The sequence below is a fragment of the Delphinus delphis genome, chromosome 6, assembly GCF_949987515.2.
Source record: "Delphinus delphis chromosome 6, mDelDel1.2, whole genome shotgun sequence".
Classification (NCBI taxonomy): Eukaryota; Metazoa; Chordata; class Mammalia; order Artiodactyla; family Delphinidae; genus Delphinus; species Delphinus delphis.
In genome coordinates this window covers 10,894,895-10,909,901 of record NC_082688.1, presented here as the reverse complement: position 1 = coordinate 10,909,901, position 15,007 = coordinate 10,894,895, and the positions used below count along the sequence as shown (strand labels likewise).

General features: G+C 39.3%; 1 protein-coding gene across 1 annotated transcript in view; it reads right to left on the bottom strand.

The window, feature by feature from the left end:
* PSMB7 (proteasome 20S subunit beta 7) overlaps positions 1 to 15,007 on the bottom strand; it is a 58,531-nt gene that overhangs the window by 14,311 nt on the left and 29,213 nt on the right. The gene's annotated exons all lie outside the window — the stretch shown is intronic.

The window sequence follows — 15,007 nt, the reverse complement described above, 5'->3', positions numbered from 1 at the left end:
GCCCATTTTACAAATGAGTTTTATATTTTACAAACTGGGGCTACAGGTGTTACAGAAGAAGCAAAAATCAATCTTCAACCTAAACCTCTTCCAAGTCCATGCATACACTTTCCACCATGCCCTGTTCTTATTCCTCTACCACCCCAATTCAATTTATCTGAGTTAAAAGAAACTAATATATTTGTCAAGGAATCAAAGTTAATGAGGCCTTAAGTCTTTTCAGCATTCCAATATCACCACAGTTCTGATTTTAGAAAAAAACATATTCCAACATTATGACAGGGTGACAACGACTATGAGTGATTGTGTTCTACAGATACAATGTTCATTGCAAATATTTTCAAAAATCTGTACTACTTGGTGGAATTTTAAAATATCTATTTAGCACAACTTCATATCATTTAAAAAAATTTTTGTTTCTGCACAATTTCAGGGTTAGGGGAGAGTGGTATAAATTACCTCACAGAAACCAGCAAGTAACATTATCTGTTAAGGTTAAAACTTTAACTACCTTCCTGAGGTATGCTGCTGGGGTCTCATTACAGCAGGTAATCTCACATTCTGCCATGCACAACACACTAAGTACCAGCATCTCCCAATTACATTGTAACGTAAATCTCAAAGGACATTTGAAAAGTCTACACAGCTCCTGCACCCACTGCCGAAACACAACCACCTCTAATGGAACGTGGCAGCTTTCTAAACTAATATTCACACGCCGGGACAGGGATGCTAAGCGCGGCCTTATCCCACACTGAAGAGCGGATGCTAATTAAAAGCCCACACTGACTTGGGAAATGACCACTCAGACAACTTTAGACACTGTCTGGAGTTCTGTTTTCCTATTTCCAAACATGTTCAGCTGCCCAAACTTCCAGGATTACACAACTGAGAGAAAGTTAGAGCAGGAGTCCTCACACCTTTGTATGTGGTGATGCCCCTCTTCTGGAATAGCTTCCTCTCCTCTTCAGTCTCCCTACCCCACCCCTTCGTCAAACCCCAAGACAAAAAGAATTTCAAGTGAGGAGTCACATACTCTTTGAGGCCACCTTAAAGTTCCCCAGACAGATTTCACCAATTCCTCTGATTGTGACCACTACACCCCCCTTATATGCACCATTCTCATACTTTCAGTACTGTTTGTGGGCCTGTCCACCACCCCCCCAAGGCTGTAAATGTCACTAAGAAAGGGCCCTGCCTCATAATCACAGAGCTTGGCACCTGGTTGGAGATAAATAGAACTCAGGTGAATGGATCTCAAGGCCACCCTTCACATCTCAGAATGACCACCATCTCTCAATAGTTTACAGAAGCCTTAATGGTGACTCTAATGGGGATATAGAAGATGTTCTTCCGGTGGTGTAGGTACCAAGAAACTTCTGGTTTCTTTGCCCACTGCGTTTGCCTTTGCCAACTTTTATGTGTCTCAGAAGTCTTTGAGAAAGCACCTTTTTAAAAAAGCCTTCAAAACAGCAGAGGTATCCAAGGTACATTTGTTCTTACTGTAATCATTTGGCTATTTCTGGAACTGTTTTTACTTCGGTTAGCAAAACCTCGACTTGATACAGGCTGAGATGCAAAAAAAATAACTGTCATAATAGTAGTAATGGCTTTGAAATATCTCATCTAAGCCAACTTTCTCATACCTCTTAAGAATTGCCAATCCCTTCAAATATTGGCAGCTCCATTTATTCAGGTCTTCTGATACATAAAATTTGCTGACTTTTCCCCCCTTGAGTTGATGCAGATATATGAAAACCTTATAAAAGCTTTTTTTTTTTTTTTTTTTTTTTTTTGGCTAGAAATGAAACTTCTCTGCCTGTGAAAATTATAGGGGCATTTTAAAATTACCATATGTTTTAGATCAGAAGGTAAAAACAGTACAGCAGCCCATGAAAACGTTCCAGCCCATGAAAGCTTACAATTAACTCATTAAAATACAGTTCAAGCCCTCAAGTTCCCCTACTCTTGTAGGCAGTGGTCCCATTTAACATTTAAATATCCTGTGTCAGTAAGTTTACCATATTTATGTTCATTTACATGTACAATGTAAACATACATAGGTACCACATTTAAATACTTAGCCCCAAATGTTATTTTAAACTTAATTTTTCCACAGAGCTATTTGATTTTTTAAAAATAAGAAGACAAAACTTCCTCAAAATCCTTAATCACACTTCAGTGTACATTAGCGAATGTATAATGTGTGGCTGCTTTGCACACCCACATGCCCACTACCTCCCCCTTTCTAATACTGCACACCACACAAGTATAATAAACCATGTTAATATTTCATACCACTGTGAAATATGCTGGAGTATCAATTCAACATCTGCTGTCTTTAGGGTCCGGGAGTCCCGCAGAGACACTTTCAATTTGTAATTGAGTTCTATGCTGAATTAATCAGCAGTTTATCTTTTTTACTAAAATAACGTCTTCACCACTAACCCAGATTTACATTAACAATTTATGCCAAATTACCTGCCAAGGCAAAACTTATAAGATTCTAAGCTACCATCCAGTAACACTCAGTCCTATATTTCATTTCTTATATTTCTCTAACCTATACACAAGAAAAGTAGAAATCCATTGTTCAAGAGCTTGCAAGTCTCTACCCACAGATGACCTCCTGGATTTGAGACACAGAGCCTCACTTCTGACAGTGAAATTCAAGCAGCCGGGGTGGAGGGTGTGGGTTCCCATCTTCTCCTGAAAGCCACTGTTCAATGTTTTTATGATTCAAAATTTTTACAAAATACGATTTCTAGAATGGAATGAAATCAGTAAGTAATAAAAGAGCTGCTTTTACTTCTTCTCCCAAGGAGCTATGACATTCCAAGTCTTGGCTTGGCTTGAGTAACAAAAAAGACAACCTACATAAAGGAAGCATTTTTTAGTACCTTAAATTATGTCCCTGAGTCCCAAGTTAGCAAAGGCAATTCAATTTGATAAGAGATAAAGAAGTCTATTATTCTCTTTGATATCATGATGCCGAATATATCAGCAATAACACCTTCCTTTTAATTCCACCTGTATAGTTGAAAGTCACCAAACATTTATTTCTATCCAGCATTATCCCTAGCTCTTACCTCTCTCTGATTCAAGAGTCTCTGGTCACAAAGAAGTTACCTTCTGTCTGCTGGATCCTTGCCACAGGTGCAGCAAGCAACATACTTTGTGAACTATTTCTCCTGTACAGTGTATTTTCCCCTAACTTTCCACAGTTACAGTAAATATGTAAAGCAAAAACATCTCAAATGGAACACCTGCTCCAAAGAAATGCATCATAAATAATCACCTATCTACTACCGAGTAAAATAATCCCTTGTTTTCAAGCTACTTTGCCCATAGCTGTTTAAGGAATTTCCACCATCATACAGAATGGTCTCTTTCAATACTACCTCTGAATTACAGCACCAAGTGTATGCATTCAGCTGGTACCCAATTAGCACCTGCTGATCGATTACATATTACTGATTATATAAGAAAATGAAGTTCAGTGTATACGCAGCAGGGCAGAAGACCTGGAAAAATTTTTGCACAGAAATATTTTTGGTGGAAAAATCAACAACGAGTTTTCAAAGTCAATAACTATGGCAGTATACCATTTGCAGTGTTCTCATTACTCTTCAAAGAATTCGAAATGGAGTACTTCAAATTTTACAGAGGGTCAATTCCCTTAGATTTGTTGATTCTTGAATTCCAGAGGCCTGGCCCCAAGTGGCCATTTCTAAGTCAAGGAAGACGAAGGAATCCAAAGGGAGAGAAGCAATTATATATCTGTGACATTCCAAACTCTGTATGGTAGGGAGCAAAGTCCTGCTCTTGAATCATCAGGTGAAACAGCAGAGAGAACTTGCATCTGCCTTACAAAACACCACAAAATGAAAATGTAAGCAAGAAGATCCAAGGGAGTAAACTTAACTCAAGAAGTCCTTTTCTCTTTTCTGCCTCTCCAAAGCTGGCCCACCAGTGGGTTCAAATTCAGGAGAACAAACTCACTCTTTCAAAAGGGGGCAACTCAAAACATCTGATGCTGGTGAGAAGCTTTAAACCATCAACAGTGTCTTATCATCTATTCTAAAGGTTGAATGGTAATTCTCCAAATCACTCACTGAACCATAAGGCCAACTTTGGTATCTGTTCATTTCTAAAATTAAGTCTTTAACTCCACTGGAAATCACTACCAGGAATAATTCTATACAGGGCCCCAGGGATTATATCTTTGGGTTCTGACACCTCTAAAAACTTTTTTTTAACGTTAAATACAACAAGAGAAAATTACTGGAGAAAAATTAATACATTTTTGATCTAACAAAAAAGACACACTTTACTATGTCTAATGTTTCAGGTTTTAAGGAAAACAAATAAGCAGGAGTTAGGACCAAAAGCAAATGACAGAAACAGCCTCAGGGAGAGCCTCTAAAAGGGACCTTCCAATAGTTAAACACACAACTATCCCAATTACTGCCCAAATCCAGTGCATAAAGAAGTGTGTCAAATGTTTCAATAGTTACATTTAAACATTTCTGTAGTTGCATTAGTTCTTAACCAATAAGGAATCCATCAGTTAAGACAATGAGACACCAACTCACACCCACCAGAATGGCTATAATCAAAAAGCCAAATGACAAATGTTGTCAAGGGTGTGCAGAAACTAAAATCTTTATACACTACTAGTGACCCAGCCACTTTGTAAACCGGTCTGGCAGTTCCTCAAAAAGTTAAACATAGAGAGTTACCACATGACTCAGCAATTCTACTCCTAGGTATATATATACCCAAGAGAAATGACAATATATGTCCACACAAAAACCTGTACACAAATGTTCACAGCAGCACTATTCATAATGGTCAAAAAGTGAAAACAATCCAAATGTCCATTAACTAATGAATGGGTAAATAAAATGTGACATATTCATACAATGGAATACTATTCAACCATAAAAAAATGAAGTATCAATACATGCTACAAGGATGAAATATTATGAAAATACTGTAAGTTAAAGAAGCCAGTCACAACAGACATATTGTATGATTCCTATTGTATGAAATGTCCAGAACATGCATATCTGTAGAGACAGAAAGCAGATGAGCTGTTACCTAGGGCTGGGAGGGCTGAGGGGAAATGGGGAGTGACTGCTAATGGATATGGCATTTCTTTTGAGGGGGATGAAAATGGTCTAACATGGATTATGGTGATAGCTGCACAGCTCTGTGAATATACTAAAAACCACAGAATTGTACACTTAAAGTAAGTGAGCTGTATGCATGTAAACTATATCTCAATGAAGCTGTTATTAAAATAATAAGGCATCCAACATTTTTAGAACAGAGGACTTAAAAAAAAAGTCAAAACATCTAGTGACATGTCACCCATCAATCAAAGAATTCACATTCTGATAGTAATTTTTTTAAAGCTAGAGATCACAAGAAACAAAAATGTCAGCATAGATTCTTAGGAACATTTCATAAGAATTAATTTTGGCTTTAATATATATATTTTTTCCCAGATATACAAGATACCTAAACAGATGTAGTACCAGACAAACATAACCTTAAAATCTAAAAATCTGGAAAAGTGAGTCAGTTCAGCTTATCAAGCTGACACCTATTAAACTGCTACAAGAAAAACAGTCTTAAACACCATCAATATCAATACAGACAGGAAAATCATTGTTTATGATAGCTATCGAGGGCAAGTTTTTTGTTTTGTTTTGTTTTTAATTTTGCATTTACTTAAAACTCTGTTTGATGCTAGCAGGGTTCAAGTCACACAGGAAGGTGCTCGGCTAAACACTGATCATCTTCCTTGATCTCCATTGTCTGCTGTGTGGGTTCCGCCAGCAAAACCTCCCAGCGAGTGGTCACCTTCCTATGGAGTCATTAAACCTCTGAATGTCAGCTGGTGGGATTAGCCAGCAGCTTCCACACCTGAGCCCCCGTGGCAGGGACAGAGGCATTTGGATCAAGATCACTAATGAATACAGAATTCATATGCCGCTTGTCAGGGCTCCTGAGCTGAGTCGCACAGATGCAACCTAAATAAGACGGAGGACAGAACAATTGTTGACGAAGATTAAAAAGTTTTGGCAGTTGGGGTAAAAAGAACACCTCATTATTCAAATATGATAGTCTTGCTTATTTATTTATTTTTGGTTCAAGTTATTTATGATTTGCCTCAAATGGACAAATGCCATTCACCAATATTTAAAGGCTTATTGGTCTCATTACTAAATTTGAAGAAGGCTATGCCATCTAAACATTAGCTATATAGAGAAAAACAGCTCCCCTGTAAATATCTGAAAACTCTGAGGGAAAAAACAACCTCAGGATATTTGCGGGGGAGGACAATTAAAAGATGAAAATAAATTCTGATGAATTCAAAGAGAAGAAAAAAATAACCTTCCATAGCCAAATGACTTACTTATATTTCCCAATATCTCTGTATTTCTAACTTTGCATCTTTCCATCCCTGGGTTCCTTCCAGTCACTGAGCTCACCAAAGAGGTTTATACACCTCCTCTGACATTCGTCTGGCTTCGTGCCATCTTCACAAGACCTCATCAGAGAAAAGGAATAGCCCAAGCAGCCCACACCTCCGCTCACCTGGAGTAAGATGTCTTCCCCACTCTGTTGTCAAAGAACTACAGGCCTAGCAAAGAGGCAGAAGAGCAGGGTGATCGATCACATCGGAGGGCCAGACTGACAAGGGTTCAAACCATGATTCCATCATTGCCCGGCTGTGTGACCTCGGGTAAGATATGTGACCTCCCTACACCCTATTTTTCTTCTCAACAAAACAGGGATAACAAAGTACAGACCCCACACGACTGTTGAAAAGTAAATAAGATGATGCAGACAAAGCTGTTAGAAAAGAGCTTGGCACAGCATAAGCACTCAAAAAGCATCAGCTACTATGACTGCTGTGTTTTCAATACCTTCGCCCCGTAGCAAAAAGGCAAATATTTCCATAGCCTGTGCTGTGTGTTAAACAGGCTTCTTCTACTGTCATGACCACTAGCTAGGCCTGTTTCCGATTTTAAGCTTTCAGATAAGAAAGAAGAATCATACCTAGGACTTCCCTGGTGGCACAATGGTTAAGAATCCTCCTGCCAATGCAGGGGACGTGGGTTCGAGCCCTGGTCCAGGAAGATCCCACATGCCGCGGAGCAACTAAGCCTGTGTGCCACAACTACTGAGCCTGCGCTCTAGGGCCCACGAGCCACAACTACTGAGCCCACGAACCTAGAGCCCATGCTCCGCAACAGGAGAAGCCACCACAATGAGAAGGCCGCGCACCGCAACGAAGAGTAGCGTAGCCCCTGCTCGCCACAATTAGAGAAAGCCTGGGTGCAGCAACGAAGACCTAACGCAGCCAAAAATAAATAAATAAAATATAAAATTTTTTTTAAAAAGAATCATATCTATCTATATCATCAAGCCTGACACAAGTACAAATAATGTTAGTCGTTGCTATGTGATGTTTGTATCCTACTACTGAATTACTAAAAAACAGAAGCAGCTGCCATATTTTAGAGCCAATTTTGTGTGAGCCGTCATATGACGTGCTTTACAGACCACATCTAATCCTGACAGCAACCCACAGGCAGGTCTCTGGATCCCCGTCTTCTGGATGAACAGTGCCGGGCTGTGGCTTGCCCACAGTCGTGCCGTGCGTACAGTGGAAACACACTCACAGGCCAATCCTCTAGCTCCTAAGCTCCTGTGCCCTTTTCCATCTGACCACATTGAACTCATGCTCTATGCTTCCCCTTGGGACCAGTCTATGTGCCAAACTGAATAGATTCTTTTTTTTTAATCAAAATAATGCAGATCTCTTACACTATTGTCCATCTGCATGGCACAAATAAATCTGAAACTTCAGTGTCTTTCTACTATTAGACTTAAACAAACAAAAAACTACAGTCACTTCTAAAATTTGCTATAGAACACCATATTGGTATCAACTCTTTCATTATGTAAAGTGGATCTATAGCTGCCTGCAATGACAGATTAATTCTGTTTCCTCCGTAGCTACGTGTTTGGCATCACGTTTGTGAGGTAAACACAAGCCTTTAGGGCGATAACTGCTCACATCTTTAGCAGTAAGGGCTTCTCTAGAGGCCAGCACTTGCCAAGTGATAAAATATGACTCCATAAATCAGACGGCTGAAGTGGCACTTGTATACGTCACCATCTATCTTTGCAGCTTCTCTCTAAAGGGTATAGGGTAAGAGCTCATCCCTCGGTATTGTGACCAGAAAAAGGACCATCACAGTTGGCACTGACTAAGCGTGTGCTACTTAAAACTGAAGACACACTAAGACTGGGGGGAAAAAAAGATCCTGCTGGTGTTAGCACGCCTCAGGCAGTGGTAGAAGCTTCAGCAACTCATCTTCAAAAGGCAGAGAGCCAGAGCTCTAGAAACCTGCAAAAATTGGCTAAGCCTGCAGTCTTCATTTCTTTAAGTTGAGCATCTTCAAAGTCTAGAATTCTAACTGTAGGGCACAGCAGCTGCCACTGCAGATCTGATCCTCTCAGCTTTTGGCAGCTCTCAACTTGAGATTCTAGCAAAAGAATTTTTCAAGTTGCTATTATTGCCTGTCATGGATTTATAAATATTGTGCACTATCTGCTGTGGCATGGCTCTCATGGGACGCCAAAGCATGCCAAATGCGTAACAGAATGAAAAACAGTTTCTATTCTTCAAATAAATGCTAATTTTTTTAACTGTGCTCACATGATGTGTTTGTTGACCAACTTCAATAGTACAGAGTATGTATCAGAGAGGGGAAAAAAGCTGATTGTCTTTTCCAGCAGTATTCAGCTGCTACTTTCATTAAGCTTGTTTAATTAGATTCCAGATGCTAATTTGCAAGTCGATACCAGAGGGTGCAGGACAGTTTGCCTTTGAATCATCTCCCTGTGATGTGAGGGTCCTGCCGCACACCGCTACCCTTCAGCAGCCCTCACACGCTTTCTGACAATTAGTGCAAAGAGGGGACAGTACTGATCTTGACAGACTAAATATTAATCTTCTACCCATTTTTATGAATTATAATCTTCAAGACTTTAAATTTCTCACTGGGCCAAATGGAAACATTCCTTCTTACAAAGAAACAGGATGGAAGGAAAACTAACCTAAGCTATCAGATTCATTTCCTTAACCCTCCCCACCCTAAAATAAAAGTTTTTATTTCAGCAATTTTCAAGATACATACTCGCACAAAGCTAACACCATATTTCCAGGTACAGTGGTCAAATTCCTCATAACTTAACTGGAAAATGGACTCAGAAGGCCACAGTGTGTTTATCACTAATTTCCTGCCCAGCTAGCCTGTGGATAATAACCAGGATAAGGGGCTTAGTTCTTATGCCAGCCTTAACAATAGGAAAAAAAAAAAAAATTCTAGGGGAATGGCTCCACACAATTCATCGTCACCAAAAAACCCTCTAATACAACTGAGCCCTGTCATTAGGTCAACTCACACATTTCAAAATCCACTATTCTGCTAATACATAGGTACAGTGTCCAAATAAGCACCTTTGCTGATAAAAACAAAGAATGAGATTTATCAGCAGTAATACAATTTTTTAATGCCTTCATTTTTATCCATCTGAGAACTATGAACACTAAAGGTGAAGTTATCAAACTGTTTCAAAGGAATGTAAATCTGGGACCAACTAAGAAAGGTTGCTTCTGACATCTTTTTATCCACTCATTCAACAAATACTGGCTGACTACCTACTATGCACCATTTTAGGTGTGAGTAAATAGAAACGAATAAGCACAGTTCCTGCCCTCAGAGAACTTCCAGGCTAACAGCAAGGAGAAAAACAAGAAAATGAGCATCCCAAGACTAGGACAGGCAGTGTTAGGGCCACAACTGGATGAGAATTTTAAAAGATTTTTAATGGGCCTTAAACTCACAGTTAGCCGGCGGTTTCTCTGAAACCTTGAGTCAGAGCTTTTACCTGAAGCAAATCACTGGTTCAGATTACTTCTAAAGGCAGAAGCCCATCTTAGGCATTTATGAATCCCAGCTAGGTTTCACTGTTCTGCTTTTTGGCCTGTAATTTCCCAATGAGCATCTGCTCTTTGGCCCATCTTCATTTTGGCCGTGTACTCAATGGGGTGTTTGCTTTGTTGACTCTGGCCCAATACTGTGTATTACATGAGAAATGTACTAGTTATCTTCTTCTGTTATCTCAAAAAAAAAAAAGAAAAGAAAAAAGTTCAGCACTTTCCAGATGGGAACAAGAGAAAGTCCCCTCCGTTTCCCAGGTGGTTTTTGATGACTCAGATTTTGCTTTAGCTCCGGATTATCCTGTCTCAACTCTATAAACATGTACTGAACATCAGGAGCTGAAGAGGAGAGATGATTTCATGGTCCCTGCCCTCAAGGGTCTCCCCTCTCTCGGCAAGTAGCGGAGATGCCCCTGAAAACAGCCATAAAACAATGGGACAGGTGTGTACAATGCAGTACGGGAACACAAATGAATGAGGAAGCAGGTGAGAGCACTGCTGGCACGCACCAGCAGCGAGCAGGATTCGACAGCAAGCCAGCACACACTGTATTCAAGGAACAGCAAGCAGGCGAGAAGGGTTGAAGTGGAGCAGGAATGCAGACCTATGTTTCCTAAGTTTAATATTAATACCCCTGGGCTTACATGATGGTGATACAGGAATACATTTTTTATTTATATTAATAGTATGCACTCATTTTCATGTCTTGGGGGGAAAATAACCATCATATCAAACCCAGGATTTCATAGATACAAACTGTATTTTAAAAATAAACTTAAAATTAAATAGGTGAACTAGAGTGGCTGTAGGGAAGAGAGGAAAGGGAACTGACTTGCAAGGAGAACTTCTGCAGTGAAGGAAATGTTCTGTCTTGATCTGATTGACGGTTACTTGGGTAATTACAAATGCCAAAATCTATCGCACTATACAGTTCAGATCTGTGCATTTTATTTTATGTAAATGATAACTCAATTTATAAAACAGTGAGCTGATGTAAAAGAAAATTTTCAAAAAAAATAACAGTAGAGGTGGCATCCAGACATGGCAGAATCCTTAAATGTAGTATGCAAATGACAAGTTCAAGACTAGCCCTGTCCAATAGAAATATGTGAACCACATATTTAGTTTTAAATTCTCTAGTAGCCACGTATAAAAAAGTAAAAATAGGTGAAAAAAATTTAATAATATTTTTATTTAACCCAATATACTTAAAATAATATTGTTACAACATGTAACCGTATTACTAATGAGATATGTTTTTAAACTTTTGGACCCAGTCTCTGAAATCTGGGATGTGTTTTCTACTTACAGCACCTCTCAATTCAGACTAGCTACACTCAAGTGCTCAACAGCTACATGTGGTTGGTGGCTACCATACCAGACTGTGCAGCCAAAGACACTGAGAAAACATTAAAGGTTTTTAAGGAGGCAGGGACTTTCATTCCATAAATACTACAGTCTAGGCCCAGCACTGTCCAAGGCACAGGTTTGCAGTTTAAAAAAAAAAAAAAAAAAAGACTATGGGCTTTTCCTAATTTATTTGTTTTAACAATAAAGCCAAGAGTTTGTTTCATGAGTCTGGCCTAAAAATCACTGTTTGGCAAACGATTTGTAATTATGAGAGCCTGAAACTTCCCCTCCCCATGCAATTCTCTATGAAGTGAGCAGCAGTTACTGTCCTGGAGATCCATGCAAGACCTGAGAGGCAGGTCTCCTGGGTTTGTTTGAGACACGTCCAGAATCCTTTCCCCTACTGAAGGGAAATAAGCAGACTTAGTCATTCCAACCCTTCAGTCTCAAAATAGGCAAGAAAGAAAAGTTATGGAGAGCTTCTTGCCACAGAAAGACAGAAAGCCTCCATGGAAAGAAAAATAAAGTTTGGAAATTTGAAACCAAATGTTTCCATGAGTTCTATACAAATGCAGAGCCAGAAATGACACCCTGGCCGAATTCTCTTTCACAGCAAAGTCACTAAAACAGGGTTCTCTCAACTTTCCTAAGCAGTCTCGGCCTTCCACTGAAACCACATCACTTAATCGTCACCAGAAGAAAGCAGGGTGGCCAGCAGTTAGTTGCCTGGTCTTCACAATAATTTTATTATCTAATATCCCTTTAGTTTTTTTTTTTTTGGCGGTACGTGGGCCTTCACTGTTGTGGCCTCTCCCATTGAGGAGCACAGGCTCCGGATGCGCAGGCTCAGCGGCCATGGCTCACGGGCCCAGCCACTCCGCGGCATGTGGGATCTTCCCGGACCGGGGCATGAACCCGCGTCCCCAGCATCGGCAGGCGGACTCTCAACCACTGCGCCACCAGGGAAGCCCTCCCTTTAGATTTTTAAAAGTATTACCACTGCCTTCTATTTACTTTTAAACTTACTTCACTGGAGAAGCAAGTACTACCTTCTCCTTAATAAACTGACTTTTTTTGATTGTCAGTCTGTGTCAAGTGTCAATAAGTTCAGTGAATAAAAACCACTCACCTAAAATTGTAAATTTAATTAACAACCTGAAATGGGAATTCAGTAAACCTGTTTCAAGCTCTCGCAGCTAATACAAAACAACAAGTGCTCTGAATTATAGATAAAATTGATCTAAGGAACACAACTCTTCAGACTGATAATATCAGAAATTTTATTGAAGGGATGATTCACATTTCCCTTTGCTTCCCTAAATCAGCAATATTAAGTTCATGGCCTTTGAATCATTTCAAATCCAAAGTCTAAATAAATAATATAAAATTACTTTAGCAGAGTGTTAAAATCACTTTTTTTTTACATCTTTATTAGAGTATAATTGCTTTACAATGGTGTGTTAGTTTCTGCTTTATAACAAAGTTAATCAGTTATACATATACATATGTTCCCATATCTCTTACCTCTTGTGTCTCCCTCCCTCCCACCCTCCCTATCCCACCCCTAGAGGCGGTCACAAAGCACCGAACTGATCTCCCTGTGCTATGCGGCTGCTTCCCACTAACTTACGTTTGGTAGTATATATATGTCCATGCCACTCTCTCACTTTGTCACAGCTTACCCTTCCCCCTCCCCATATCCTCAAGTCCATTCTCTAGTAGGTCTGTGTCTTTATTCCTGTCTTACCCCTAGGTTCTTCATGACATTTTTTTTTCTTAAATTCCATATATATGTGTTAGCATATGGTATTTGTCTTTCTCTTTCTGACTTACTTCACTCTGTATGACAGACTCTAGGTCTATCCACCTCATTACAAATAGCTCAATTTCGCTTCTTTTTATGGCTGAGTAATATTCCATTGTATATATGTGCCACATCTTCTTTATCCATTCATCTGATGATGGGCACTTAGGTTGTTTCCATCTCCAGGCTATTGTAAATAGAGCTGCAATGAACATTTTGGTACATGACTCTTTTTGAATTATGGTTTTCTCAGGGTATATGCCCAGTAGTGGGATTGCTGGGTCATATGGTAGTTCTATTTGTAGTTTTTTAAGGAACCTCCATACTGTTCTCTATAGTGGCTGTGCCAATTCACATTCCCACCAGCAGTGCAAGAGTGTTCCCTTTTCTCCACACCCCCTCCAGCACTTGTTTCTAGATTTTTTGAGGATGGCCATTCTGACTGGTGTGAGGTGATATCTCATTGTAGTTTTGATTTGCATTTCTCTAATGATTAATGATGTTGAGCATTCTTTCATGTGTTTGTTGGCAGTCTGTATATCTTCTTTGGAGAAATGTCTATTTAGGTCTTCTGCCCATTTTTGGATTGGGTTGTTTGTTTTTTTGTTATTGAGCTGCATGAGCTGCTTATAAATATTGGAGATTAATCCTTTGTCAGTTGCTTCATTTGCAAATATTTTCTCCCATTCTGAGGGTTGTCTTTTGGTCTTGTTTATGGTTTCCTTTGCTGTGCAAAGCTTTGAAGTTTCACTAGGTCCCATTTGTTTATTTTTGTTTTTATTTCCATTTCTCTAGGAGGTGGGTCAAAAAGGATCTTGCTGTGATTTATGTCATAGAGTGTTCTGCCTATGTTTTCCTCTAAGAGTTTGATAGTTTCTGGCCTTACATTTAGGTCTTTAATCCATTTTGAGCTTATTTTTGTAAAATCACTTTTAATATACCTCATGCTTTCAACTTTTTATGCAATTCTCATTTTTCTTTAACATATGGAAGTCCCAATCAATTGGAAACAGACACAGCTTTCAAGAAAATTTGAAAAGATTAATGTGGTTTAAAGGAGGGCCTGACACTACTGAGGTGATTTTCTAAATGAAAATCATCAGTCCTTCTCTCTATACCTGCATTAGTTCTAATGGATTTGTGGAGCATTAGGAATTCCTCTCCTTTAGTTTGAAAACTGGGAGATCGTTTTTAATTTTTCTTTTTAAGTGACCTAGTATATCTTATTTTTCCTCTGTATTTAAGAACCCCAAACAGAAAATAATGCTGATATGGGAATAAATGTTCACATTGAGAAATGAGAACAGAATTCTAATCTCATTTACAGTTGATACTTGGACCTGTTTACTATTCTTAATTGGAGCAAGACTATTGTTTCTAGTACAGAACACCTATAGCTAAATTCTATCTTTAGTCACACGTTTTAATTCCTGCAGATAATTCAAGAAAGGGGAGAAAACTAGCCATCAGTGACCAAGTCCCTTACATGTGCTATCCTCAAATACCAAGGATGTAGTGGCTTCTGGCAGGAGACCCCTGTCCTGGCTGAGCAGCATCCACGACCCTACATTCTCTGCTCTCCTGGCACTTGGCCCAAACCTGAAGATCAGAGAGCTTCCGAGCTCCAATGACACTTGATGCGCTAATGACAATGAGCTAGAGAAGAACAAAAACTTTTAAACATGCAATCTTTTCCAAAGATGATTAGGCATAAAGCATTGTCAAAAAGTAATTCCCAGAAACACCCGCTGGTATCTACACAAAACACTACTGCAAAAGCAGGAAGAGCAGAAACCTACATATTAAGGAATAGGGCAAACCAC